General features: G+C 46.3%; 1 pseudogene; it reads right to left on the bottom strand.

Annotated features, from left to right (window-relative positions):
• Positions 1–1375: 1375 nt before the first annotated feature.
• The window catches only part of LOC123153050 (protoheme IX farnesyltransferase, mitochondrial-like), a 46382-nt pseudogene continuing 20670 nt past the window's right edge, over positions 1376–27087 (bottom strand).

Below are 27087 nucleotides of genomic sequence, written 5' to 3'. Positions count from 1 at the left end.
GGCAATATTGTTGCTTGGTATGTGGCTCCTCCACCCATCCAATTATATTTTTGATTGGTGCCCCATGCTTAGAGATCCTAGATACTGTTATTAGTGATGAATTTGAGCTTGCATGGTGAGTTGAGATTTTTTTGTTGTGGTTTTGATGCATAAGGAAGTTACTAGAAGCTTTATTAGAGTGGTTACCCCTAGTTTATGTGTGTAAATTTTACTTTTTTTACATGTCCAAAAATTTTAGAACATAGGCACTATGCTCAAGAGCTTAAGAAAGAAGCTCATGGGAGTTCATCCTCATCTTCTTCAAGGAAAATTTGGTCTCAAAACATGGATGATCCTCCCGCAAGACTAGGATATTTGAACCACCGAGAAGATCCGTGAGGATAGCCAAAGTGCACAACACTCTTTTGGTCAGATTTTCCCTTATCGGAAGCTACAAATCAAAGAAAACTTCATGGATCTTGTCTTCATTGGGTTTGAGTAATTTTATTCAAAGTGAAGTTCCTACTTATGTTGAGCTCACCAGAGAATTTGTAGAAGTTTCTCTGTGAGGCTATCAATGTCACAAGCTTGTGAGGCTATCAATGTCCCTTGTGAGGGGAGTGTGAAACAAAGTAACTGATGAAAATGGTCATATATTTGTGAATGGTGGGAGTAGGATATAGTGGCCTAGAAAAATTAAGAGCATAGTTCTGGCTCTTCCAATTAGGATTATACTCCCTCCGTAACAGACTTGAAAGTCATACATATGTTTGACCATGATTATAGAATAAATTAGCAACATCCGTCAAAATAAATAAAAAATAAAAAATTCTTTTCACGATGAATCAATTATACAATTGTGGAAATATAGATATTAATACTTTTTTTAATAAAAACTTGATCAAACAGCCACAAGTTTGACTTTTGAAAACCCTAATACACCTTACAAGTTGAAACGGAGGGAGTACTAGTCTCACCAGCGAGAGATTCGTTTCTAAGTGCTTTGATCAGTTAGTTCAGTTCGTACTCCGCAAGTCTTTTTATTTAGGAATTACTCAAACAAAGGTTTTCTCAACAGTACAATAAATATTTTATGCCCCATTTACAGGAGTAAGCGACGTGCTACAAACTAAAAACAATTATGCATACATATTGCTTCTAGATAGCTCTGTATCAAGGTACTCTGAAATATCAACGGACGGACATATATCAGTTTTATACTCACGTGAGCCCAACAACTGAATTTTATGTTTTGTTTCAAACAAAAACTGCATTCATTATTCTCAGATTTTAACAATACAAAGAGGAATTCCCCTGGGCAGGAAAATTCCCTGTCAAGAGCCAAAAAGAATTTTCGGATAACATAAAAAAGGAAGGAAGATGAAGGCATTGCAGCCTAGCTGCTGGGGTAAAGCTTTAAAAACTCATGAGCTTGTGGAGACACGTACACAGGTACATGTAAGAAGGGGAATAGGGCTACAGAAGAATAGGCAACTAGAGGCCGTGATTGAGCACATGAAGGTTTTAGATCTTCCCATTTCTGTCTAGCACTTTCTTCAGCACCACGGAGAACCCCGGCGATCTCACTAGTCTAATGGATGTTATGCTCCTTCTATTCATTGGGCAGCTGATGCAATATAAGTCTAGCCATTAAAGCAGGAAGATACAAAAGGCTACCATGGAACATTCTTCTTACACTCTTCTGGGTAGGAGTACAAATGATAAGGCCCCAATGGCGAGGCCCGTCGTTAGAAGCGATGCTTCAAAACTAAACCATTCAGATGTTAGACCCTCCTACAAAGCATTAGTTCCTAGAATAAGAAAGATCCCAAGTTTGACCAACTTTATTATGAATAGAAGCAAATGGAAACTAGAGAACATGTATGATTAGTACTTCCAGTTGTATGCAAATAAACCCAATGGCAGCATGTAGAGGTAATTTCTGAGTGAAACCCATGCAGTTCTCTTACCAGTAGGATTAGCAAAAGAGAGCATTCGGTACCTGAATCAAAAATACAATCACATTGAAAGGTTTCATAAAGCATCTCAACTCCCGTAACATGGGAGCCCGCATGTATTTATATTCATATTGGCGAGGCCAGCTCTCGCAGAGGCATACATCGATAGATTACATTGTTGGTTTAAACAACCAGAGAGATATGGGGAGATAGAGAAGGTGTGACGCCCCCGATTCAATCGTACACTAATCATGAACACAAATGTGTACGATCAAGATCAGGGACTCACGGGAAGATATCACAACACAACTCTACAAATAAAATAAGTCATACAACCATCATAATACAAGCCAGGGGCCTCGAGGGCTCGAATACAAGTGCTCGATCATAGACGAGTCAGCGGAAGCAACAATATCTGAGTACAGACATAAGTTAAACAAGTTTGCCTTAAGAAGGCTAGCACAAACTGGGATACAGATCGAAAGAGGCGCAGGCCTCCTGCCTGGGATCCTCCTAACTACTCCTGGTCGTCGTCAGCGGGCTGCACGTAGTAGTAGGCACCTCCGGTGTAGTAGGGGTCGTCGTCGACGGTGGCGTCTGGCTCCTGGACTCCAGCATCTGGTTGCGACAACCAGAAAGAAAGGAAAGGGGAAAAAGTGGGGAGAAAGCAACCGTGAGTACTCATCCAAAGTACTCGCAAGCAAGGAACTACACTACATATGCATGGGTATATGTGTAAAAGGCCATATCGGTGGACTGAACTGCAGAATGCTAGAATAAAAGGGGGATAGCTAATCCTGTCGAAGACTACGCTTCTGGCAGCCTCCGTCTTGCAGCATGTAGAAGAGAGTAGATTGAAGTCCTCCAAGTAGTATCTCCAAGTAGCATCTCCAAGTAGCATCTCTAGTAGCATCTCCAGTAGCATCGAAGTAGCATAATCCTACCCGGCGATCCTCCCCTTGTCGCCCTGTGGAAAAGCGATCACCGGGTTGTCTGTGGAACTTGGAAGGGTGTGTTTTATTAAGTATCCGGTTCTAGTTGTCATAAGGTCAAGGTACAACTCCAAGTCGTCCTGTTACCGAAGATCACGGCTATTCGAATAGATTAACTTCACTGCAGGGGTGCACCAACTTACCCAACATGCTTGATCCCATTTGGTCGGACACACTTTCCTGGGTCATGCCCGGCCGCGGAAGATCAACACGTCGCAGCCCCACCTAGGCTCAACAGAGAGGCCAGCACGCCGGTCTAAACCTAAGCGCACAGGGGTATGGGCCCATCGCCCATAGCACACCTGCATGTTGCGTACGCGGCCGAAAGCAGAACTAGCCCCCTTAATACAAGAGCAGGCTTACGTTCCAATCCGGCGCGCGCCACTCAGTCGCTGGCGGCACGAAGTGCTTCGGCTGATACCACGACGTCGGGATACCCATAACTACTCCCACGTAGATGGTTAGTGCGTATAGGCTCGTAGCCAACTCAGATCAAATACCAAGATCTCGTTAAGCGTGTTAAATATCCGCGAACGCCGACCAGGGCCAGGCCCACCTGTCCCCTAGGTGGTCTCAACCTGCCCTATCGCTCCGCCACAAAGTAACAGTCGGGGGCCGTCGAGAACCCAGGCCCACCTCTACCGGGATGGAGCCACCTGTCCTTTCAGCCCCCCCATCAGAATCACTTGCGGGTACTCAACGAGCTGGCCCGACTTTAGTCACCATCTGTATAGTATGTATGTATGTATAGTATATACCCGTGATCACCTCCCGAGTGATCACGGCCCAATAGTATAGCAAGGCAGACTGACAAGAATGTAGGGCCAATGATGATAAACTAGCATCCTATACTAAGTATTTCGGATTGCGGGTAAGGTATCAATGACTGTAGCAACAATGACAGGCTATGCAACAGAATAGGAGTAACCAAACAGTAACATGCTACACTACACTAATGCAAGCAGTATAGTAAAGAATAGGCGATATCTGGTGATCAAGGGGGGGGCTTGCCTGGTTGCTCTGGCAAGAGATAGGGGTCGTCAACTCCGTAGTCGAACTGGGCAGCAGCAGCGTCGGTCTCGTAGTCTACCGAAGAGAAGAGGGGGAAGAAACAATAAATACAGTGCAAACATAAGCAAGACGACGCAAGACATGACAAGGAGCGGTGCTAGGTGTGTCCTAACGCAGTATGAGGTGATGCCGGCGAAGGGGGAAAACATCCGGGAAAGTATTCCCGGTGTTTCGTGTTTTTGGGCAGAGGAGCCGGAGGGGGAAAGTTGCGAGTTTGATATGTTAGGGGTGTGTGGCGGACGAACGGGCTGCGTATCCGGATTCGTCTCGTCGTTCTGAGCAACTTTCATGTACAAAGTATTTTCATCCGGGTTACGGTTTATTTTATATTAATTTTAAAAGGTTTAAATCATTTTTAGGATTTATTTAATTACTTAATTCTAACATTATCCAAAACAGTAATGCTGATGTCATCATGACATCAGCATGATGTCAGCAGTCAACAGAGGTGTTCACTGGGTCGCTGACGTGTGGGTCCCACATGTCATAGGTATAATAACCAAATTATCCTATTAATCAGTTTAATTAGATAACTAGGTACCTAATGTTTAATTAGTTTAATTAAGCAGGATTAATTAAGTTAATTAATTTAGTTAATTAACTAATTAATTAACATTTTTATTTACTTATTACTAATTTATTTATTTTTAATTAATTATATATATCTTTATAAATCGTTTTCGTTCTGGGTCTAGGCCCACCTGTCATTGGCACATGGGGGTGGGGCCTAGCTGTCATAGGCCCAGCGGCCTTAACGGGCGCTGGGTAGACGGGTTTCAGGCGCTGGGGCTAACGCCCATCCCGTTTGGGCGCGGTTGGGGAGCGGCGGCCACGATGGGGCGGACGGGGCTCCGGCGAGCCACCGAAGAGGCGGCGACTGGTGCTGGGGTGAAGGGCAACGGCCCTGTGGGCAACGACGGTCGCGGTCGCAGCCGGAGCAGGGCGGCACGGGTAGTGGAGAGGGCCGTCGCGGCAGATGGCACATGGCAGCGGAGCAGCAGTAGCTGCAGGCAGTGGTGGCGAGGCGAGTTGCAGGGCGAGGGCAGTAGGGGGGAGGCCACACGCGGGGCACGGGCGATGCGGCGCGTGCGCAGGGCACCAACGAGGAGGGTGGCCGGAGTAGGGCGTGTGCGGGGCGCGGCTGGCGTGCAGGTGACGCAGCGCAAGGCACGCCCGACGAGCAGAGGCACGTGGGCCTGCGCGCGCGCGGTCGGGGGAGAGCCGCGGTCGGCGTGGTGGCGGGGGCGCGCGCGCGCGGAGGCGCGGCCAGATCTGGTGACGGGAGAGAGGGGAGGGGCGCAGCTCATAGGGGGGATGTAGGGGACGGGGCAATGGGGCTCGGGGAGGATGCCAGGGACGTCGTCGGCGTGGAAGCAGACCGGTGGGGGGGGGGCGTGGTCGAGGCGGAGCGATCCGGCGAGGGAGGTCCGGAGGGGTGGCCGCGAGGTCCAGCGGCGTCAGAGGCGGGGCGGCGTCGCGCGTGTAGCGGTGGGGATGGATCCCCCTGATCCAATCGGGGGCAGAGGAGGGGAGGTGGATCGAACCCCTCCCTGATCCAGATGGGATCGAGAGAGAGGGGGGAGTGGGGATCGTGTGCCGGTTAGGGTTAGGTTTCGGTGGAGGTAGGGGTTAGTAGGGGAGGTGGACCGGGGTGGGTCGGCCCGTTCGAGCGGCTGAGGCCAGCTGGGCCACTTGTGGTCCAGCGGGGGGGGGGGTCCTGTTTCTTTCTCTCCCTTTTTTGTTTGCTAGTTTTCCTTTCTCTTTTTTTTCAATTTCTTTTCTGTTTATTTTTACCTTTGTTTTATAAATTATAAATCTAGCCCCTAAATTAGAACTAATTCTTATGACACTACCACAATTGATTTGGCACCCTAAACAATTAGTTTAAATTTGTTTAGTATTTAAAAGACAATTAAATATTAGTTTTACTGCAGTTTTTATTAATTTAGTGCTTTTAACTACTTTATAAAAAGATGTTTCCTCCACCATAAATACCTACGCATTATTTGTCACCTCTCGAACATTTTAGTATTAAAGTTTGAAAATCTTTATCGTTTGACTTTATTTTAAGTTTGAATTTCGAATCTATTTTGAACTAACACGAGATTAACAACAGTAACCGTGGTGACGTGGCATCATTAACGTGGGATTACTGTAGCCTAATTGCCCGGGCATCACAATTCTCCTCCACTACAAGAAATCTCGTCCCGAGATTTAGGAGCGGTTATAAGGGGGGAAGGGATCTGGTTACGAAATTCTAACGATTCTTCTTGGTCATAGTTGCTCTTCTCGAAGTGGTCGATCGAATACATTGATGTCTTCATTTTTCTGCTTCAGGTCATTAAGATGAAGTCGGCATCCTTTCTTCGGAAACTCCATCGTACTTACGAATAGGCCACGGGGTAGATCGGAAACGACAGAATACTATAAGGGTAATAACCTGGGATTAACCCATGAATGAGCATATGAGTACCTCTCGAGTTGAACAAATAGAACACATCGGGAGTAAAGTTGGAAGGTCCAACAAGAAGTTTCAGGCAGCTAGGCAATCGTTCAATGCCTAGTCAGAAGGTGAAAGGGGTTTCAAGCAACGGAATAATTATTGTTTCCGATGCCAAAATTGATGATCTCATCGGAAGGTGGCTCATGAATTAAATACGAGTCCACCCGGGAGGAATAACTTTGGGAACAGGGGGTGTACAGGAGAGTCAGGTTTCGATCGTGTGGAACTGTGGGTTATGGGCCCGCCATGTGGTTGAAAGTAGGAAGGGGGCCGACATCTTGCACGGTCATGATAGTAAGGCGTGTCAGAGTGTAGCCTGTCAGTTATGTCGGCAACAACATCGATACCAGGGGCGAGGGACGAAGAGAACTATTTTCCTGCTCGTTGAACGAGGCGGGCCAATAGGCAAAGTTCCCGTCCGTTGATGGCTACCGAGATGTCATCAACAGTAGAAACAGGGTCTTACTGGCACGGTTGTACTCTAACGTGTTTTACATAAGCAGAAGATTACTACTGCTTATATAATATAGATCACGAGGAGGGTTAAGCAAACCAAAGGAAAGGAAAGGTGATTACCAGGTTAAATAGAACAATGGAAAGGAAAAATGTGTTTAAACACATTTCGGGGGCATATCCTTCCCAAGGACAAGCAGAGCAAGATATCCATGACAGGATATAGAGTGGATAACCATTTAGGTAAGGGGAGAGGAATTTGATGACCATACCCATACAGCGGTGTTTGGATAATCGAGCAGGAAACATTTAGCATTGGGCTTCAAATGTTTTTGTTGAAAATCAGAGTACCATGGACATGCTTCAAGATAGCATTGACATGGTCTTTTTAAAAAAAATCAGACTTTAATACTCAAAGGATTCATCGGGAACAACTTATAGAATAAGTCTAACCACATCCTCATGGAAGAATAGATAACCTTGTTAAACGGAAACTATAACAATAGGGCCTCCGGCCAGGTGTGCTAGGCACGACATCACCTTACCGGGTCACATAAAGACCATTGTTATAACTCTTGGAAATATGTTCCAACCATCATATCTGACCGAGATTTAGATCTGATTGGTGTTGGGATACCTCAGGCTCAGGATGCCTGAGAAGAAAAGGTGCGACACAAATTAACGAGGTGACATTGTAAGACTCTCGGGGAACGAACTATGGAAGAGAGTTCCAAAACAAGAGTTCATCATTAAATCAAGGAGAGGGTGAGGAGGTGGCTGATGGACTCAGCGACTTTCCATTGGGATTCGAAAAAGAAAAGGATTTCCATGATTATATGAACAAGGAGATAACCTTTGTCAGATTAAATGATATAGTGAGGTATGCTCGAGGAAAACATACATAATTAAACATTGATTGAAAGGTGCACCCGAAATATGGGCGGGGTTGCACGACCAATGTTAGAATGGTGATTCAATTATCGGAAGACTTAGAATGAAACTATCGCCCATTCACTCCAAAGCAATAGGGTTGCTAGAAGTTTTGAATTCACACGTCATAGCTCAATTGTCGGTATTCCAGTAAAAAAACAATACGGGGTCCAAGGAATGAACGGAGATGGCGAGAAGTATTATTATATCAAGAATTCTTAAGAGGTGGTGAAATTCTCACCACATTCTTGACAAAAGAGATGGTAATACTCCAAGGTAATTACGAACAAAGGCTGGATAGCAAGGAACTCAAGGTATAAAACAGAACACGAACAAGTTTGTGTTTGAGGGGAGGCATTAAAATGGTCGATGACAACACAAATCATCAAGGGCAAGGATGGTATTTTTCATCATGAATTCAATTGATATCCAGGGAGGAGTCAAGATGTTGATGATGATCACAACAAATTTTGTCGAGAGGCTCCACGAAGATGTAATAGATCGGCGATGACATCAAGTCAAAGGAATGATGAAGCGAAAGGTTAATGGAACCGAGGGTACGGCACAAACTCGAAACCAAGATTGTTGTTCAAGGCGAAATGATATGACGATGAGGATCGATGTAAGGTTAGTTCATCGTCGAAAATTGGTGCTCCAAGAATAAGGACCAGGTAGCACAGTTAGAATCGTCACGACAATGATATAGCCAAACAGGCTAGGAATGGCGTGATCGGGTACAAACTCGTACTTATAGAAGCTTACTGAAGAGTTGTTGAACCGAAGAGCGGACTCGGTTCAGTTATCGGTGTCTTTGAGTGTTCAATAACTCAGAGCCCGCGAAAAATTGGAATCAGTGGGAAGGTAGCACTTGATGAAGAACTCATAAAAAGTTATGCAGTTCCATGATAATCTCGAGATACCAGGGGGGTAATACTCGACACAAGATCAAAGTAAAGGTTGGACTGGTGTATTGATCCATAGAAGACAATTGTTTTAACTTGTCCGAGAAATGAGATCAAAGAAGAACAATCATGGTCGGAACCACGGTTGCAAAAGGCCAGATCCTAGATATAAGATGAACTTATACCAAAGGAATAATTTATTTAAGAGAAGCTTTAATGATAAGATCTACATCGTGTCCATGGGCATGAACACAAGTTCAAGGTCGACTCCCACTTCTCCAATGCATAACCTTTCATTCACTTCTCACGTTCGATGAAGTTGCAGTGTTGAAATTTTATCTGGTGAAGCACCAGAAGAGTATGACTCGTGAAAACTTTCGGGTTCACATGGTTTAGAGAAGGCATATGTTCAACCCATAGGGGCTTCTTAGAAACATATACCACAAGTTTCAAGAGTAAATAACACAAGCCCGAAAGCAGAGCATGGTTGGCCAAGCAGAGGATACAACTTAACAAAGGCATTATGTATCAGGGGAAGAACTCACAAGGTGATCAAATGTGAAGGACACTGTCGGATAACAATCCAACAAAGGACTTGATGGTCCACAAAGGATCTGATACGAGTATCGGTACTCAACTAGAGGAAGAAGAATGCAAGGAGATCAGATTATAGAAACAACTGACTAACTCAATTGTCAAATGCAAAGGAATTATGATTTCCAAATCAAGGGATCAGAAGCAATGCTCTGATTAGGGATGGATAAGTTGAATAGCCTTAGGGTACAATCAACGACAATTGGATCGGTCGAGAACCAATTCCAGTTAAAAGAATGGAAGCTCGGCCGGAAAGGTAATTTATAAGGATCAATGATGATTGCGTGTATTCGCAACATATTGAGTCAACAGACTCAAAATGATAATGACAAAGGAATGTCAATAAGATTTCTATACTTATGGGATTAATCATAATGAAAGCAAACAAGAAATTCCAGAGCAATAGGTTGCTGAGGATTTTCGGAATATCGGGTGGTATTTCGAAGACTTTTGTGTAACACATGAACAACTGGGGGATGAGCGGATACTCGATAAGTGCGAGAATTTATTTGAAGGGGGTATTCATGCGGCAAAGAACTGCTAGGCAGTAGGCACAAAGTATTCTCAAAACAATAGAGAAAACTTCGGGGTATCTTGTAATAACAAGATCAATGGGGGATGATCATATGAATGGCAAGTGTAAGTAGTTATCCATACGGATTTATCGGTGGTCAGGAATAGCAAAAGTGATGGGCACAAAGTCTCGAGAGAACATCAGAGAGTATCTTCGGAATCTTCTGATGTAGCAGGCGATCCTCTACAGTAAGGGGCTCTCAGGGTGGATGCGATCACGAGATCCTAATCTTAGAGTTAGCATATTCATTTAACCCGAATAGTAGAGAGATCAGAGTCCCAGAGTATAGGTCAAGGAGTAAAAGATCCTACTACCACCCGATGGCGACGTGGGCCCATGGGCCACACAGCCATGTTAGTAAAAGTTTTTCAACGACTAGACTCGACTTCGGCCAAGGAGTTGGAAAGGGGTATTCCTACAGGCAGTCGGCTCTGATACCAACTTGTGACGCCCCCGATTCAATCGTACACTAATCATGCATGCAAATGTGTACGATCAAGATCAGGGACTCACGGGAAGATATCACAACACAACTCTACAAATAAAATAAGTCATACAACCATCATAATACAAGCCAGGGGCCTCGAGGGCTCGAATACAAGTGCTCGATCATAGACGAGTCAGCGGAAGCAACAATATCTGAGTACAGACATAAGTTAAACAAGTTTGCCTTAAGAAGGCTAGCACAAACTGGGATACAGATCGAAAGAGGCGCAGGCCTCCTGCCTGGGATCCTCCTAACTACTCCTGGTCGTCGTCAGCGGGCTGCACGTAGTAGTAGGCACCTCCGGTGTAGTAGGGGTCGTCGTCGACGGTGGCGTTTTGCTCCTGGACTCCAGCATCTGGTTGCGACAACCAGAAAGAAAGGAAAGGGGAAAAAAGTGGGGAGAAAGCAACCGTGAGTACTCATCCAAAGTACTCGCAAGCAAGGAACTACACTACATATGCATGGGTATATGTGTAAAAGTCCATATCGGTGGACTGAACTGCAGAATGCCAGAATAAAAGGGGGATAGCTAATCCTATCGAAGACTACGCTTCTGGCAGCCTCCGTCTTGCAGCATGTAGAAGAGAGTAGATTGAAGTCCTCCAAGTAGTATCTCCAAGTAGCATCTCCAAGTAGCATCTCCAGTAGCATCTCCAGTAGCATCGCAGTAGCATAATCCTACCCGGCGATCCTCCCCTTGTCGCCCTATGGAAAAGCGATCACCGGGTTGTCTGTGGAACTTGGAAGGGTGTGTTTTATTAAGTATCCGGTTCTAGTTGTCATAAGGTCAAGGTACAACTCCAAGTCGTCCTGTTACCAAAGATCACGGCTATTCGAATAGATTAACTTCCCTGCAGGGGTGCACCAACTTACCCAACACGCTTGATCTCATTTGGCCGGACACACTTTCCTGGGTCATGCCCGGCCGCGGAAGATCAACACGTCGCAGCCCCACCTAGGCTCAACAGAGAGGCCAGCACGCCGGTCTAAACCTAAGCGCACAGGGGTCTGGGCCCATCGCCCATAGCACACCTGCATGTTGCGTACGCGACCGAAAGCAGAACTAGCCCCCTTAATACAAGAGCAGGCTTACGTTCCAATCCGGCGGGCGCCACTCAGTCGCTGGCGTCACGAAGTGCTTCGGCTGATACCACGACGTCGGGATACCCATAACTACTCCCACGTAGATGGTTAGTGCGTATAGGCTCGTAGCCAACTCAGATCAAATACCAAGATCTCGTTTAGCGTGTTAAATATCCGCGAACGCCGACCAGGGCCAGGCCCACCTGTCCCCTAGGTGGTCTCAACCTGCCCTGCTGCTCTGCCACAAAGTAACAGTCGGGGGCCGTCGGGAACCCAGGCCCACCTCTACCGGGATGGAGCCACCTGTCCTTTCAGCCCCCCCATCAGAATCACTTGCGGGTACTCAACGAGCTGGCCCGACTTTAGTCACCATCTGTATAGTATGTATGTATGTATAGTATATACCCGTGATCACCTCCCGGGTGATCACGGCCCAATAGTATAGCAAGGCAGACTGACAAGAATGTAGGGCCAATGATGATAAACTAGCATCCTATACTAAGTATTTAGGATTGCGGGTAAGGTATCAATGACTGTAGCAACAATGATAGGCTATGCAACAGAATAGGAGTAACTGAACAGTAACATGCTACACTACTCTAATGCAAGCAGTATAGTAAAGAATAGGCGATATCTGGTGATCAAGGGGGGGGCTTGCCTGGTTGCTCTGGCAAGAGAGAGGGGTCGTCAACTCCGTAGTCGAACTGGGCAGCAACATCGTCGGTCTCGTAGTCTACCGAAGAGAAGAGGGGGAAGAAACAATAAATACAGTGCAAACATAAGCAAGACGACGCAAGACATGACAAGGAGCGGTGCTAGGTGTGTCCTAACGCAGTATGAGGTGATGCCGGTGAAGGGGGAAAACATTCGGGAAAGTATTCCCGGTGTTCCGTGTTTTCGGGCAGAGGAGCCGGAGGGGGAAAGTTGCGAGTTTGATATGTTAGGGGTGTGTGGCGGACGAACGGGTTGCGTATCCGGATTCGTCTCGTCGTTCTGAGCAACTTTCATGTACAAAGTATTTTCATCCGGGTTACGGTTTATTTTATATTAATTTTAAAAGGTTTAAATCATTTTTTAGGATTTATTTAATTACTTAATTCTAACATTATCCAAAACAGTACATGTTGATGTCGTCATGACATCAGCATGATGTCAGCAGTCAACAGAGGTGTTCACTGGGTCGCTGACATGTGGGTCCCACATGTCATAGGTATAATAACCAAATTATCCTATTAATCAGTTTAATTAGATAACTAGGTACCTAATGTTTAATTAGTTTAATTAAGCAGGATTAATTAAGTTAATTAATTTAGTTAATTAATTAATTAATTAACATTTTTATTTACTTATTACTAATTTATTTATTTTTAATTAATTATATATATCTTTATAAATCGTTTTCGTTCTGGGTCTAGGCCCACCTGTCATTGGCACACGGGGGGTGGGGCCTAGCTGTCATAGGCCCAGCGGCCTTAACGGGCGCTGGGTAGACGGGTTTCAGGCGCTGGGGCTGACGCCCATCCCGTTTGGGCGCGGTTGGGGAGCGGCGGCCACGATGGGGCGGACGGGGCTCCGACGAGCCACCGAAGAGGCGGCGACTGGTGCTGGGGTGAAGGGCAATGGCCCTGTGGGCAACGACGGTCGCGGTCGCAGCCGGAGCAGGGCGGCGCGGGTAGTGGAGAGGGCCGTCGCGGCAGATGGCACACGGCAGCGGAGCAGCAGTAGCTGCAGGCAGTGGTGGCGAGGCGAGTTGCAGGGCGAGGGCAGTAGGGGGGAGGCCACACGCGGGGCACGGGCGATGCGGCGCGTGCGCAGGGCACCAACAAGGAGGGTGGCCGGAGTAGGGCGTGTGCGGGGCGCGGCTAGCGTGCAGGTGACGCAGCGCAAGGCACGACCGACGAGCAGAGGCACGTGGGCCTGCGCGAGCACGCGGTCGGGAGAGAGCCGCGGTCGGCGTGGTGGCGGGGGCGCGCGCGCGCGGAGGCGCTGCCAGATCCGGTGACGGGAGAGAGGGGAGGGGCGCAGCTCACAGGGGGGGTGTAGGGGACGGGGCAATGGGGCTCGGGGGAGATGCCAGGGACGTCGTCAGCGTGGAAGCAGACCGGTGGGGGGGCGTGGTCGAGGCGGAGCGATCCGGCGAGGGAGGTCCGGCGGGGTGGCCGCGAGGTCCAGCGGCGTCGCGCGTGTAGCGGTGGGGATCGATCCCCCCGATCCAATCGAGGGCAGAGGAGGGGAGGTGGATCGAACCCCTGCCTGATCCAGATGGGATCGAGAGAGAGGGGGGAGTCGGGATGGTGTGCCGGTTAAGGTTAGGTTTCGGTGGAGGTAGGGGTTAGTAGGGGAGGTGGACCGGGGTGGGCCGGCCCGTTCGAGCGGCTGAGGCCAGCTGGGCCACTTGTGGTCCAGCGAGGGGGGGGTCCTCTTTTCTTTCTCTCCCTTTTTTTTGTTTGCTAGTTTTCCTTTTCTCTTTTTTTTCAATTTCTTTTCTGTTTATTTTTACCTTTGTTTTATAAATTATAAATCTAGCCCCTAAATTAGAACTAATACTTATGACACTACCACAATTGATTTGGCACCCTAAACAATTAGTTTAAATTTGTTTAGTATTTAAAAGACAATTAAATATTAGTTTTACTGCAGCTTTTATTAATTTAGTGCTTTTAACTACTTTATAAAAAGATGTTTCCTCCACCATAAATACCTACGCATTATTTGTCACCTCTCGAACATTTTAGTATTAAAGTTTGAAAATCTTTATCGTTTGACTTTATTTTAAGTTTGAATTTTGAATCTATTTTGAACTAACACGAGATTAACAACAGTAACCGTGGTGACGTGGCATCATTAACGTGGGATTACTGTAGCCTAATTGCTCGGGCGTCACAGAAGGATTACATCATTAAGAGATAAAAAAGTGCTAACAAACTAGATCCTCCTAACTAATCTATGTGAGACCCAAGTCATCTGTAGTGTGACATGTTTAACACTCCCCCATATCACAATTGTATCAAGTTGAGATTACGCTTAAACTCTTCAAAACTTCTGGCAGGCAATGCTTTTGTGAATCCATCTACAAGCTGATTTTTGGAAGGTATAAATCTGATATCAAGCTGTTTGTTGACAACACGTTCTCTTACAAAATGAAAGTCTATTTCAATATGTTTTGTTCTGGCATGGAAAACTGGATTGGCAGACAAATAGGTAGCACCAAGATTATCACACCATAGGCAAGGGGATTGATCTTGTGCTATTCCAAGTTCTTTGAGCATGGACTAAACCCAAATGACTTCTGCTGTTGCATTTGCTAATGTCTTATATTCTACTTCTGTGCTTGACCTGGAAATAGTAGCTTGTTTTCTTGCACACCATGATATTAAATTTGACCCATAAAAGATACCAAAACCACATGTTGACCTTCTGTCATCTAGACAACCAGCCTAGTCTGCATCTGAGAAGGAACTAACAAGTGTGGAAGAAGACTTACTAAATGTGAGAACTGTGGTTATAGTATTCCTTATATACCTTTGGATCCATTTTGCTGCTGTCCAGTGAGCTGTGGTAGGTGCATGAAGGAACTGACACACCTTGTTAACTGCAAAGGAGATGTCAGACCGAGTGAGAGTCAGGTATTGCAGACCACCAACTAAACTTCTATAACCAGTAATGTCCTCTTGGTTCAGTGGCTCACCTTCTGTCAGAGATAGAGATTCCGAACTTGACAACGGTGTTGGAGAAGGTTTACAGTTTTGCATGCCAATTCTACTTAACAGTTCAGTGGCATACTTTGCTTGAGATAGATGAATACCATTACCATGTTTCTTAACTTCAATACCCAAGAAGAAATGCAGATCTCCCAAGTCCTTGAGGGCAAACTCAGAGCCTAGGTCTTTGAGCAGTGCTTTCACAACTCCATCAGAAAAATTAGTAACAATAATATCATCAACATATATGAGAACAAATATGGATGTCTGATGCTTGTTATAGATAAATAGAGATGTGTCAGATTTTGATGGAACAAAACCAAGAGATTGAAGTTTCATACTCAACCGTGAGTACCAAGCCCTAGGTGCTTGTTTCAATCCATACAGGGCCTTATCAAGCTTGCAGACATGAAATGGTGCATCATTGTCTTCAAACCCAGGAGGTTGTTTCATGAACACTTCCTCTTCTAGAACACCATGAAGGAACGCGTTCTGTACATCTAGCTGTCCGAGACTCCATCCCCTAGATATAGCTATTGACAGCACAAGACGAATCGTTGTAGCTTTAACAACATGACTAAATGTATCTTCCTAGTCTATACCATACATTTGCTTGAACCCCTTTGCTACAAGTCTTGCCATGTACCGATCTATAGTGGCATCAAATTTTTTCTTGATTCGATAGATCCACTTGCAATCAATTAAGTTTTTGCCTTGCTGAGGAGGAACTAGATGCCATGTCTTGTTTTTCTGCAACGCCATGATTTCTTCATCCATGGCCAATTTCCACCTAGGATCACCAAGTGTTGTCATTAAATTGTTAGGTTCACCAGTTGCACAAGACATACCAAACTTAGAGAAATTTTTGTAATTTAAGCGAGCTATAACTCCCTTTTGAAGTCTTGTGCGTGGAGCCATAGGAGGAACTCCAGGGGGCAAAGGCGCAGGAGATCCCCCAGATGCGTCAGCCTCAGGTGCTGGCGCCTCCGATCCCGAGGCGGATCATGTCACGCCTGCTGGAGACAACCGCGGTGTGGGTGACCGGGCCAGACTGGTGGGGCCCGGCGAATTTGGCACGGGCCAACTAGGTGAGCCAGGCGTGGGTCCAGGAGCGACTGCTCGCCACGCGGCATTGGGAGATTGGAGTGGGCCCGAGCCATCGTTGTCTCGTTCGGTAGTGCGCTCCAGGCCCGAGGCAGGACCAGGTGTTGTACGCCCGACTCCCGGGGTGGATTCTAGCCCCTGCTGTGATGAAGATCCTGAGGTGGATACGCCTCGGTTTTCGCCTGTGTCTCCAGCCGGGGGGCACATAAAATGAAGGCTGTTTTCTTTGTGATTTGCACCATCTGAACATTCTACAGCAGTAAACTCAGGCATAATATGATGATTAGGTACAAGTTGATCAGTACTATTATTTAATCCCCCATGATCAACGCCGGATATGGTTGAGGGCAAAAGAAGAATTTCTTTGCTAAGAAGGGCACCGGCATTTGGGTGGAGTTTGGCAAAAGGAAAAACGGTTTCATCAAAGACGACATCCCTAGAAATATAAGCACGTCTAGTAGAAACATCAAGACACTTGGCACCCTTGTGCTATGCACTATAACCAATGAAGACACATTGGGTTGATCTGAACATGAGTTTATGATTATTGTAAGGACGAAGATTCAGCCAACAAGCGCAACCAAACACACGAAGTGACGAGTAATCTGGTTTGGTGTGAAGAAGACGTTCAGTGGGTGTTTCATGATTGATAACATGGCTAGGCAGAATATTGATGAGATGGACCGCTGTGAGAAAAGCCTCATCCCAGAACTTGAGTGGCATGGACGCGGCGGCAAGGAGGGAGATACCAATGTCAACAATGTGCCTATGCTTACTTCAGCGGAACCGTTTTGCTGATGAGCATGGGGGCAAGAAACATGATGAGAAATTCCTATCCATTGAAAAAAGGAGTTGAGTTTCTCATACTCACCACCCTAGTCTGATTGCATAGCAAGTATCTTGCAATCAAATTTTCTTTCTACTTGAGCCTGAAAGTTAAGAAAAACTTGGAAAACATTGGATCATTTCTTAAGAAGATATATCCATGTGTACTTGCTGAAATCATCAATGAAGCTCACATAATAAGTGTGCCTACCAACAGAAGAGGGAGTCGGTCCCCATACATCCGAAAAAATAAGTTGCAAGGGTTTTGTAGACACACTAGTGGAAATTGGGTATGGTAATTGGTGGCTTTTTGCTCTTTGGCAGGAATCACAAATAGTTTCACAATCATGCTCATCGACAAAAGTGAGCTTATTTTTGCTAACAATTTGATAGACAATTGAAAAAGATGGGTGGCCTAAACGATTATGCCATCATTCTGAACACACCTTGAAAGCTCCATAGGCTTGCTTATTGAACTTGGAAAACTTGGGAATCAACGGGTAGAGACCTTGCACACATCTACCGCGATAGAGGACCCTCCTCGTGACCTGATCCTTTATAAAGAAGAAAAAAGGGTGAAACTCTATGAAGACACCATTATCAAGAGTAATACGATGAACTCAAAGGAGATTTTTTTGATGCATTGGGGATATGTAGAACTTCATCTACAAGAATATCACGATGTGGGGTTTTAATAATAGACTTGCCAACATGACTTATCATCGTACCTGGACCATTTTCTGCAGTGTGAACCTGCTCTTGGCCATGATATTTCTCACGCGTGGTCATTTTCTCTATCTCGGAGGTGATGTTCTCATTTGCACCAGAGTCAAGATACCATTTGGAATCTACTCCATATGAGGCATCTGCTGCAGCTGCAACTCGTCTCCTCTGAGAGTTGTCCTCTGCATAGCGCCACTTACATTCTTTTGCAATGTGGTTATTTTTTGCAAATCTCACACTTGTTCTCATATTCTTCATAACCGATGAAGCGGCCGCGGCCACCAGCACCTTGACGGCCTTGATTGTTGTTGTAGTTATGGCGTGGGGGCCATTGTTGTTGTAGTAGCCCCCACCATCGCCACCATTGTAGCCGCCGTTGTAGCCACCACTAGGGCCGCAGTATCCACCACTGCTGCCCTGGTTGTAGCTGCCACCACCACCTTCGATGTTGTTGCCACCGCCACCGTTGCTGTAGTTGTTGTTGCCGCCACCGTTTCCACCCTTGGGTGAGTTGCGGTAGCCACCCTTGGGAGAGCCGTCGTGCCCTCGTGAGGCACTGTTGGCCGAGGACTTGAAAGCCCCGGCGCCTGTGCCCTGGAACAGCTCCATACGCTGATCAAAATTCGCCACCATGCTGAAGAGATCATCAACAGATAGTGGTTCGGTGCGAACATCTAGGGCTGAGATGAGTGGTTGGTAGTCCATGTCAAGACCAGGAACTATGAAGGAGATTAGTTCTTCCTCTAGAAGGGGTTTCCCTGCCATAGCAAGTTCATCTGACAGGGCTCTCATGTGACCGAAGAAGGCAGCAACAGATTGGGTTCCTTTCTGGGTGTTGGTGAGGGCGGTGCGGCAAGTGTTTACTTTCGGTCTGGATTGGGCTACAAACATGTTTGCGAGAGCGGACTGCTACCTCTTTTAGCACTGCGTTGGTTTTCCCTGAAGAGGAAGGGATGATGAAGCAAAGTAGCGTAAGTATTTCCCTCAGTTTTTGAGAACCAAGGTATCAATCCAGTAGGAGGCTACACGCGAGTCCCTCGCACCTGCACAAAACAAATAAATCCTCGCAACCAACGCAAATAGGGATTGTCAATCCCTATAGGGCCACTTACGAGAGTGAGATCTGATAGATATGATAAAGATAATATCTTTGGTATTTTTATGATAAAGATGCAAAGTAAAATAAAGGCAAAGTAAATAACTAAGTAGTAGCAGATTGATATGATAAAGATAGACCCGGGGCCATAGGTTTCACTAGTGGCTTCTCTCGAGAGCATAAGTATTCTATGGTGGGTGAACAAATTACTGTTGAGCAATTGATAGAATTGAGCATAGTTATGGGAATATCTAGGTATGATCATGTATATAGGCATCACGTCCGAGACAAGTAGACCGACTCCTGCCTGCATCTACTACTATTACTCCACTGATCGACCGCTATCCAGCATGCATCTAGAGTATTAAGTTAAAAACAGAGTAACGCATTAAGCAAGATGACATGATGTAGAGGGATAGACTATTGCAATATGAATAAAACCCAATCTTGTTATCCTCGATGGCAACAATACAATACGTGCCTTGCTGCCCTTACTGTCACCGGGAAAGGACACCGCAATATTGAACCCAAAGCTAAGCACTTCTCCCATTGCAAGAAAGATCAATCTAGTAGGCCAAACCAAACTGATAATTCTAAGAGACTTGCAAAGATAACCAATCATACATAAACGAATTCAGATAAGATTCAAATATTATTCATAGATAGACTTGATCATAAACCCACAATTCATCGGTCTCAACAAACACACCGCAAAAAGAAGATTACATCGAATAGATCTCCACAAGAGAGGGGGAGAACATTGTATTGAGATCCAAAAAGAGAGAAGAAGCCATCTAGCTACTAACTATGGACCCGTAGGTCTGAGGTAAACTACTCACACTTCATCGGAGGGGCTATGGTGTTGATGAAGAAGCCCTCAGTGATCGATGCCCCCTCTGGCGGAGCTCCGGAATAAGCCCCAAGATGGGATCTCGTGGATATAGGAAGTTGCGGCGGTGGAATTAGGTTTTTGGCTCCGTATCTGATCGTTTGGGGGTACGTGGGTATATGTATAGGAGGAAGAAGTACGTCGGTGGAGCAACAGGGGGCCCATGAGGGTGGAGGGCGCACCTGGGGGGGGGGGGGTAGGCGCGCCCCCTACCTCGTGGCCTCCTGTTACGTGTCTTGACGTAGGGTCCAAGTCTCCTGAGTTGTATTCGATGAGAAAATCACGTTCCCGAAGGTTTCATTCTATTTGGACTCCGTTTGATATTCCTTTTCTTTGAAACTCTAAAACAGGCAAAAAACATCAATTCTGGGCTGGGCCTCCGGTTAATAGGTTAGTCCCGAAAATAATATAAAAGTGGATAATAAAGCCCAATAATGTCCAAAACAGTAGATAATATAGCATGGAGCAATCAAAAATTATAGATACATTGGAGACGTATCAAGCATCCCCAAGCTTAATTCCTGCTCGTCCTCGTGTAGGTAAATGATAAAAAACAGAATTTTTGATGCGGAGTGCTACTTGGCATAATTTTAATGTAATTCTTCTTAATTGTGGTATGAATATTCAGATCTGAAAGATTCAAGACAAAAGTTCATATTGACATAAAAATGATAATACTTCAAGCATACTAACAAAGCAATTATGTCTTCTCAAAATAACATGGCTAAAGAAAGTTATCCCTACAAAATCATATAGTCTGGCTATGCTCTATCTTCACCACACAAAATATTTAAATCATGCACAACCCCGATGACAAGCCAAGCAATTGTTTCATACTTTTGACATTCTCAAAACTTTTTCAATCTTCACGCAATACATGAGCATGAGCCATGGATATAGCACTAAAGGTGGAATAGAGTGGTGGTTGTGGAGAAGACAAAAAGGAGAAGATAGTCTCACATCAACTAGGCGTATCAACGGGCTATGGAGATGCCCATCAATAGATATCAATGTGAGTGAGTAGGGATTGCCATGCAATGGATGCACTAGAGCTATAAGTATATGAAATCTCAAAAAGAAACTAAGTGGGTGTGCATCCAACTTGCTTGCTCATGAAGACCTAGAGCAATTTGAGGAAGCCCATCATTGGAATATACAAGCCAAGTTCTATAATGAAAAATTCCCACTAGTATATGAAAGTGATAACATGAGAGACTCTCTACTATGAAGATCATGGTGCTACTTTGAACACAAGTGTGGTAAAAGGATAGTAACATTGTCCCTTCTCTCTTTTTCTCTCATTTTTTATTTGGGCCTTTTCTCTTTTTTATGGCCTCTTTTCTTTCTCTTTATTTTTTTATTTTTCGTCCGGAGTCTCATCCCGACTTGTGGGTGTGACGCCCGGGTAATTAAGCTACAGTAATCCCCACTAATGTTGCCACGTCACCTTTGTCACGTTAGTTAATCTCGGGTTAGTTCAAAAACCGGTTCTAATTTCAAATTCAAAATCGAGCAAACAATAAAAGTTTTCAAATATTAAAAATTTAAATGTTCAGAGTGAACCAAATAATACATAGATAATTATGGTGGTGAAACCACTTTTTTATAAAATGTTTAAGTGCTCAAGGGAAAATTAAACAACAGCAAAGGAAAGTAATTAAAAGCCTTTTGTATTTTGTAAAATAATAAACTATTTTATTTAGCTGTCCAAATTAATGTGGCAGTGGTATCTTTAACATACCATATTTAGGTGTTGTTCTCACATTTTTCGAAATTGAAATAAATTAAAATTTTAATAACCGAAAAGAAGAAATAAAAAAAAGGGAAAGGGAAAAAGGAGGCCCCCCCCCTGGGCTCCGGCCCAGCAGGCCGGCCCAGTCGAACACCGGCCCAGCCGGGCCTCCTTATCCATCCCCCCCCCCACCCCCGAAACCCTACCCACGACCCCCACTCTCCCTCGCCCCCTCCCCCACGTTCGCTCCCCTCTCCCCCGATCTGGATCGGGATCGGGGGAGGCCACCGACGCGCCGCCGCCCCCCTGAGGCCACCGCCGCCGCACGAGGCCGCACCACCCGGAGCGCCTTCGCCTCGCCGCCTCTCCGGCTCACCTCCCCTCGCTCCGCTTTCCCCCATCCCGATTCTGGATCGGGGGGAACAAACCCCATGTCGCCCCGACCCCTCGACGAACCCAGCCATCGCTGGAGCCACCCCGCCGGACCTTCCCTCACCGGATCTCTCCTCCTCAAGCCGCTCGCCGGAGCCGCCTCGCCTTCCTCTTCGTCGTCGACCGCGTCCCCGTCACCCACCTCGAGCACCGCTGCCCCGTGCCCTACAGCCCCCTATGAGCTCCCCATCTCCTCCGCTCTCCCTCTCGCACCCGCCCGTGCGACCACGTCGCCGCACCCCCATTTGCCGCTCGCGGCCTCGCCGCTGTCGTCGCCCCGCAGCCACGCGCGCTGGTGCTCCTGTGCGCCACCGCATGCATCGCCGTTCCCGGCCGAAGCCTCTCCGCCTTCCCCCGCCATCCACTATGGACGCGAGCTCGACCCGCGGCCGCGCCGACCTCCCTCGCGCCCTCTTCCCCTGGCCACCTCCCCTCCGGCCCGCCGCTCTGATCCGGCCGGCGCCCGTGCAGCCCCTGGCTGCCGGCGCCCGTGCCTGGCTTCCCCTGACCCCGCTCGGGCTGGCAGGCGCCCGCCCACCTGGGGCTATGCCCCGTTTCGCCAGCGCCCATGCGCCCACATGCCCGTAACCGCATGACCCGGTGCCCGCTAAGGCCTCTGGGCCACTGACAAGGGGGCCTTGCCCCATAACGTTTTAATAAAAAAAAGGAAAATAAAATAAAAATAAATTATTAATGAATTAATGAATTAATGAATTAATTAATTAAGCTAATTAATCATCTTTACTTAATCTAATTAACTAATTAATTTAATTAAACAGTAATTAGTTAATTAAACCCTAATTAACCTATTCAGAGGATGACAGGTGGGTCCCACTGGACCCACACGTCAGTTTGACCAGTCAACACCTCTGTTGACTGCTGACGTCATGCTGACGTCATGATGACGTCAGCAAACACTGTTTTGGATAATGTTGAATTAAATAAATTAAATAAATTCTAAAAATGATTTAAAACTTTAGAAAATCATATCTTTTAATCAGTAACTCGGATTAAAATATTTTCAACATGAAAGTTTCTCAGAACGACGAGACGAATCCGGATACGCGGTCCGTTCGTCCGCCACACACCCCTAACCTATCGAACCCGCAACTTTCCCCCCTCCGGTTCCTCTGCCCGAAAACGCGAAACTCCGAGAATACTTTCCCTGATGTTTCCCCCTTTCGTCGGTATCACTTACTACCGCGTTAGGGCACACCGAACACCGCGGATTGCCTTGTTATATTTTGTGATGCTTGTTTGCTCTGTATTCATTATTTCTTCCCCCTCTTCTCTCCGGTAGACTACGAGACCGACGCTGCTGCTGCCCAGTTCGACTACGGAGTTGACGACCCCTTTCTCTTGCCAGAGCAACCAGGCAAGCCCCCCCCTTGATCACCAGATATCGCCTATTCTCCTCTATACTGCTTGCATTAGAGTAGTGTAGCATGTTACTGCTTTCGTTAATCCTATTCTGATGCATAGCCTGACATTGTCGCTACATCTGTTGATACCTTACCTGCAATCCTAAATGCTTAGTATAGGATGCTAGTTTATCATCGTTGGCCCTACATTCTCGTCAGTCTGCCATGCTATACTACTGGGCTGTGATCACTTCGGGAGGTGATCACGGGCATATACTATGTACTTTACACTGTTACATTACCTGCGATACTGTTCGGAGTTGGGGGCTGAAGGGGCAGGTGGCTCCATCCCGGTAGAGGTGGGCCTGGGTTCCCGACGGCCCTCGACTGTTACTTTGTGGCGGAGCGACAGGGCAGGTTGAGACCACCTAGGAGACAGGTGGGCCTGGCCCTGTTCGGCGTTCGCGGATACTTAACACGCTTAACGAGATCTTGGTATTTGATCTGAGTCTGGCTACGAGCCTATACGCACTAACCATCTACGTGGGAGTAGTTATGGGTATCCCGACGTCGTGGTATCAGCCGAAGCACTTCAGACGTCAGCGACGGAGCGGCGCGCGCCGGGTTGGACTGCGTTAACGCAACTTCCTTTGTAATGGAGGTTGCTAGGTCTGCTCACCGGCCGCGTACGCAACGTGCAGGTGTGCTCAGGGCGATGGGCCCAGACCCCTGCGCGCTTAGGTTTAGACCGGCGTGCTGGCCTCTCTGTTGAGCCTAGGTGGGGCTGCGACGTGTTGATCTTCCGAGGCCGGACATGACCCAGGAAAGTGTGTCCGGCCAAATGGGATCGAGCGTGTTGGGCTATGTGGTGCACCCCTGCAGGGATGTTAATCTATTCGAATAGCCGTGATCTTCGGTAACAGGACGACTTGGAGTTGTACCTTGACCTTATGACAACTAGAACCGGATACTTAATAAAACACACCCTTTCAAGTTCCACAGACAACCCGGTGATCGCTTTTCCGCAGGGCGACGAGGGGAGGATCGCCGGGTAGGATTATGCTATGCGATGCTACTTGGAGATGCTACTTGGATGACTACAATCTACTCTCTTCTATATGCTGCAAGACGAAGGTGACCAGAAGCGTAGTCTTCGACAGGATTAGTTATCCCCCTCTTATTCTGGCATTCTGCAGTTCAGTCCACTGATATGGCCTCCTTACACATATACCCATGCATTTGTAGTGTAGTTCCTTGCTTGCGAGTACTTTGGATGAGTACTCACGGTTGCTTTCTCCCCCCTTTTTTCCCCCTTTCCTTCTTTCTGGTTGTCGCAACCAGATGCTGGAGTCCAGGAGCCAGACGCTACCGTCGACGACGACCCCTACTACACCGGAGGTGCCTACTACTACGTGCTGCCCGCTGACGACGACCTGGAGTAGTTAGGAGGATCCCAGGCAGGAGGCCTGCGCCTCTTTCGATCTGTATCCCAGTTTGTGCTAGCCTTCTTAAGGCAAACTTGTTTAACTTATGTCTGTACTCAGATATTGTTGCTTCCGCTGACTCGTCTATGATCGAGCACTTGTATTCGAGCCCTCGAGGCCCCTGGCTTGTATTATGATGCTTGTATGACTTATTTTATTTGTAGAGTTGTGTTGTGATATCTTCCCGTGAGTCCCTGATCTTGATCGTACACATTTGCGTGCATGATTAGTGTACGATTAAATCGGGGGCGTCACAAGTTGGTATCAGAGCCGACTGCCTGTAGGAATCCCCCTTCCAACTCCTTGGCCGAAGTCGAGTCTAGACATTGCAAAACTTTTACTAACATGGCTGTGTGTCTTACGGGCACACGTCGCCATTGGGTGGTAGTAGGATCTTTTACTCCTCGACCTCTACTCTGGGACTCTGATCTCTCCTCTATTCGGGTTAAATGAAGTTTACTAAATCTAACACTAGGATCTCGTTATCACTTTCACCCGGAGAGCCCCTTGTTACTGATGATCGTCTGCTGCACCAGAAGACCCTGAAGATACTCTCCGCTGTTAACCCGAGAACTTGTGTTCATCGCGTTTGCAATTCCCCGTCCACTGCAAACCCTTATGGATAACTACTTGCAGTTGTTATTCTTACATTCATCCCCAGTGGTCTTGTTATTACAAGATACCCTGAAAAACTCGTCATTGTTTCGATAATCCCTTGAGCTTACTGCCTTGCTGTTCTTTGTCACTTGAATACCCCTACGGTTAATTCTCGCACTTATCGAGTATCCACTCATCCCCCAGTTGTTCATGTGTTACACAAAAGTCTTCGAAATACCACCCGATATTCCGACAATCCTCAGCAACCTATTGCTCTGGAATTTCTTGTTTGCTTTCATTATGATTAATCCCATAAGTATAGAAATCTTATTGACATTCCTTGTCATTATCATTTTGAGTATGTTGACTCAATATGTTGCGAATACACGCAATCATCATTGATCCCTATAAATTACCTTTCGGCTGAGCTTCCATTCTTTTAACTGGAATTGGTTCCCGACCAATCCAATTGTCGTTGATTGTACCCTAAGGCTATTCAACTTATCCCTCCCTAATCAGAGCATTGCTTCTGATCCCTTGATTTTGAAATCATAATTCCTTTGCATTTGACAATTGAGTTAGTCAGTTGTTTTTATAATCTGATCTCCTTGCATTCTTCTTCCTCTAGTTGAGTACCGATACTCGTATCAGATCCTTTGTGGACCATCAAGTCCTTTGTTGGATTGTTATCCGACAGTGTCCTTCACATTTGATCACTTTGTGAGTTCTTCCCCTGATACATAATGCCTTTGTTAAGTTGTATCCTCTGCTTGGCCAACCATGCTCTGCTTTCGGGCTTGTGTTATTTACTCTTGAAACTTGTGGTATACGTTTCTAAGAAGCCCCTGTGGGTTGAACATATGCCTTCTCTAAACCGTGTGAACCCGAAAGTTTTCACGAGTCATACTCTTCTGGTGCTTCACCAGATAAAATTTCAACACTGCATCTTCATCGAACGTGAGAAGTGAATGAAAGGTTATGCATTGGAGAAGTGGGAGTCGACCTTGAACTTGTGTTCATGCCCATGGACACGATGTAGATCTTATCATTAAAGCTTCTTTTAAATAAATTATTCCTTTGGTATAAGTTCATCTTATATCTAGGATCTGGCCTTTTGCAACCGTGGTTCCGACCATGATTGTTCTTCTTTGATCTCATTTCTCGGACAAGTTAAAACAATTGTCTTCTATGGATCAATACACCAGTCCCACCTTTACTTTGATCTTGTGTCGAGTATTACCCCCCTGGTATCTCGAGATTATCATGGAACTGCATAACTCCTTATGAGTTCTTCATCAAGTGCTACCTTCCCACTGATTCCAATTTTTCGCGGGCTCTGAGTTATTGAACACTCAAAGACACCGATAACTGAACCGAGTCCGCTCTACGGTTCAACAACTCTTCAGTAAGCTTCTATAAGTACGAGTTTGTACCCGATCACGCCATTCCTAGCCTGTTCGGCTATATCATTGTCGTGACGATTCTAACTGTGCTACCTGGTCCTTATTCTCGGAGCACCAATTTTCGACGATAAACTAACCTTACGTCGATCCTCATCGTCATATCATTTCGCCTTGAACAACAAGCTTGATTTCAGGTTTGTGTCGTACCTATGGT

Source organism: Triticum aestivum, chromosome 7A, assembly GCF_018294505.1.
Source record: "Triticum aestivum cultivar Chinese Spring chromosome 7A, IWGSC CS RefSeq v2.1, whole genome shotgun sequence".
Classification (NCBI taxonomy): domain Eukaryota; kingdom Viridiplantae; phylum Streptophyta; class Magnoliopsida; order Poales; family Poaceae; genus Triticum; species Triticum aestivum.
The sequence above is the reverse complement of the archived record's forward strand: the minus strand, read 5'-3'. Positions and strand labels throughout refer to the sequence as shown.